Source organism: Anser anser (genome assembly GCF_964211835.1).
Source record: "Anser anser genome assembly, chromosome: 3".
Taxonomy (NCBI): Eukaryota; Metazoa; Chordata; class Aves; order Anseriformes; family Anatidae; genus Anser; species Anser anser.
Window position 1 is genome coordinate 24,644,727 of NC_139722.1, and position 3,895 is coordinate 24,648,621.

General features: G+C 36.9%; 1 protein-coding gene across 1 annotated transcript in view; it reads left to right on the forward strand.

Annotated features, from left to right (window-relative positions):
• LOC310897481 (uncharacterized protein) overlaps positions 1–3,572 on the forward strand; it is a gene marked incomplete at its 5' end in the record, with an annotated part of 51,835 nt that extends 48,263 nt beyond the window's left edge. Inside the window, one exon of the mRNA XM_083831131.1 lies at positions 1–3,572. This exon is cut by the window's left edge and continues 987 nt beyond it.
• Between the last annotated feature and the right edge of the window lie 323 nt (positions 3,573–3,895).

The window sequence follows — 3,895 nt, forward strand, 5'->3', positions numbered from 1 at the left end:
CTGGTGACACCTTCAACCTGCAAACATCAGGCACATTTATCTGCTTTCTATATTTATCCATAGTCTTTGTTGCATTTTAAAAATAATATCCCTTTCTTTCCCCCTTTGATTCTTTTAGATTTACACATTTTCATTATAATTTGAGCCAATTTCATCCTCTCTCTTTCTCTAAATTTTAACAAAAAATGCATTTGTTCTGTGGAGAAAACTGTACACTGTAATAAAGGTAGAAGTGTATTCTTTCAGACTAGATTTTCACAAGTCAACATATCACTTTTCTTCATAAGATTTTTCTCTTTCTCTTTCCAAACTTTTAATTTCATTCCTTTCTTTATGCATGGATTTTCATTCTGGGTTCCATTTCTGTTCTTACAGGATTGTATTTACTTTTTTTTTTTCTCTCTCTCTCTCCTCTATTTTGTCTTATATTGCCTTGTAAGCCAAGTATTCTTTTTAAGCATCAGTTACTGTAATTATACTGTAATTGAACCCAAAACAAATAAGGAGAAATGTAGCTGCCACTGTGTGATATAAGACCCCCTAAATCAGATTGGAAGAGGTAAGGAGGGAAGATAGCAACAGTGGAAGGAAAAGTAACCACTGGAGTAAGAGGTGGAATTGACAGGATGAAACACAAAACTGGTGACATTTTGTAGGGGATAGGAACAGATAATCTGTGAATAATTGGAACAGAGACATTAAACCACATCGAGGTTCCTAAGACTGCTGAGACATCTGATGAACAGGTTGATCAGGGCTTCTTAATGAAACTCTGCTTAATTTTACATAGCTATGCAGATTTCCAATAAAAATGGTCTTAGTGCACAGACTGTCTTTACTTTGACTGCAGGCTGCTCCACTGCCCACAGCCCAAACTACTCACTGTGACAATGACCTGCCTCAGCAAGAATGAATTTGAAGTTGTGAAAGGATAAGGTTACAATTTACTAGGTTACTCCAATTCCCTCAGCCCTTTCATCAATTCTAGAAGGAGACGCATGGATCATATTCTTGTTTCACACTAACAGACCTCCAAATATATTTCCAGTTCTATGATGAGCAGCGTGAGAAAAGATGAATCTCTATGTCTTCAAATAAATTTGATATCTTAAAATTCTATACAAAAGAAGTCCCTCATAATGAAAGAAGACAACACATTTTACAGAGGCCTAGTTACTCTGAAGCAACTCTTCCACCATAGCAGGTGTTTACCAATATATGTGTTCGTTATTTGTATCTGCAGTCATTGAAATCATACAATGTGAGAGTTAGGAATCCACAAGAAGAGGAACTGGAATATGACTTCATTCAAATGAGAATTGGATCTTGATATTTTTCTGCACTGTAGGAAACCTGTATGTAAAAACATACAGTGAAATCTGTACATGTTTTCTCTTTGGAACACCTTAAAGAAGCAAAGGACCTTCAACCATGGCCCATTTATTTGTGCTTATAGTGTTAATTCTAGACATTTCAATCATAAAGGGAAAAGTAGTAAATTATAGGCTGAACCCATCTGCATAATCCATACACAGTTATGGCATGCCCTTACAGGGTTATTCCTTTCTAAACAAGGAGGCTGTATACCTGCAAAATAAATACTCTCAGGGCTTAGGCAAGGGCCCTGAAGCTGATTTTCTTACACTTTATATTGTTTGCATACTCCCTGAGGTGCTCATAGCATGTACCAACTAGCACGCTGGCAGCAACCATTCCCAGGGAGCAGGCTGGATCACACCACCCTGGAGGATGGGAGAGTTTGATTGCTGTGATATGGGTAAAGTTTGATAGGCAATTGCCACTGTTTAGTTTACCCATATAAATATTGCTTCAGTGTCCTACATACATCTCAGAAAAGATGCTCAGCTTTTCATTAAAAAAGAAAAAAAAAGTGATTTGGGAGAGGAGACAGACAGCAAATGTGTGGTAAGTCCACAGTAGATACTTATTTTGCATTTTTTAGGGGAAAATTGAGTAACAAAAAGAGTTACAGTGCACTTAACTGCTTTCAGTACTATGACAGGTTGTGTGGGGGTGTTGGTTGTGTAAAATAATAAAGCATGAACATGGAATTTTATGAAATTTGGGGGTTTAAATGAAAACAATGTTCTGTGTCAAGCTCTATGGAATGAAAACAACACTGAAAAGTCCACGTTTCATAACGTTATTTCTTTGAGTTTTGGCTATTTGTAGCTAGGAATCACTATGCTAAGTACAGAAATGGTACTCTGCAAGCTCACAGGAGGGAAGGTGCTTCCAGGCTCACATGTGATGGGCATTTTCCCACCATGCAGAAGTGTTCCCAGCCAACCTGCTCTGTACATCTCCCTAGCCTTACCTCTAGCTGTTCCACCACCCTTTGCTTTCAGCAGTCCAACAGTGCTCACAGAAAAAGCCTGACATTTATCAGGTCTCTCACAAAGCCAGTTGAGTTTGAACAGTGTAAAAATGATCTTACAGTCTGATGTCTGAGCTCAACTGTTGACCATGTAAGCAGACCACAGAAGTTCTGGCTTGCAAATAGATGATGAGAAGGTCTCTTTCTTGTAAAGCTGTCAGCAACAGTGGCAAGTTTTCGGCCATCTGTTTAAGGAGTGGGAAGGCTCTGGGCAGAGTGTCTCTTCGAACCTTCTAGACCACATAGAAAAGGAACAATGTGGCACTGCAAATTTTCTTGAAAAACACAAGGATTTGTGTTAATAAAATTGTATCTATTTTCCACAGAGATCATGGAAACAACGAAAGGAACTAAACTGGGGGAAGAGTTGTTTTGGTTCTTCCAGAGCAAACCACTGCAAATGGCAGTTAGTGGTAAACTACAGTTGTTAGCCTGGCATTCAAGTGTCACTTAGCTGGGCTTCTGTATATCACCAGTAATATAATGTCTAGACACCAATAACTAAAGTGGATTTAGTAAGGGACAATATAATGATTTCTTTACTGGAGTCTTTGTGAAAGCACTTGAATCTCAAATACTCAGCACCTGCATGACCTCCCACATGCAATATTTCAAATTGCTCATTCCTTTCTCTAAAACAACATCACAAATTAAATTTATATATATTATTTTCTACCATTTTTTAAATAATATTTCTTCCCACACCACATCAACTACCATATTTTTTAACTTCTTATATGATTAGGCAGAGCCCCCCTTTCTGGAGGTGCTCTACTTTTTTGTTGTTGTTGTCGTGCAACAGTTACACTTAATCAGCTACTGGAGAGCTCCATATAGCATCTGTTCTGTGTGCTTCCTTTGGGATGGAGGTGAATATTTTTTATTCTTTCAAAACTATGGTGTATGATTCCTATGAAATCACTTAATAACTGCAGCAATCTGTTTCTGAAGGGGAACAGAGGAGAGGTGAGGAGAGGCTAGGAGAGGACAGGAGAGAAAAAGAAAAAGAAAAGAAAAAGAAAAAGAAAAAGAAAAAGAAAAAGAAAAAGAAAAAGAAAAAGAAAAAGAAAAAGAAAAAGAAAAAGAAAAAGAAAAAGAAAAAGAAAAAGAAAAAGAAAAAGAAAAAGAAAAAGAAAAAGAAAAAGAAAAAGAAAAAGAAAAAGAAAAAAAGAAAAAGAAGGAAAAGGAAAAGGAAAAGGAAAAGGAAAAGGAAAAGGGAAAGGGAAAGGGAAAGGGAAAGGGAAAGGGAAAGGGAAAGGGAAAGGGAAAGGAAAGGGAAAGGAAAAGGAAAAGGAAAAGGAAAAGGAAAAGGAAAAGGAAAAGGAAAAGGAAAAGGAAAAGGAAAAGGAAAAGGAAAAGGAAAAGAAAGAAAAAGAAAAAGAAAGAAAAAGAAAGAAAAAGGAAAAGGAAAAGGAAAAGGAAAAGGAAAAGGAAAAGGAAAAGGAAAAGGAAAAGGAAAAGGAAAAGGAAAAGGAAAAGGAAAAGGAAAAGGAAAAG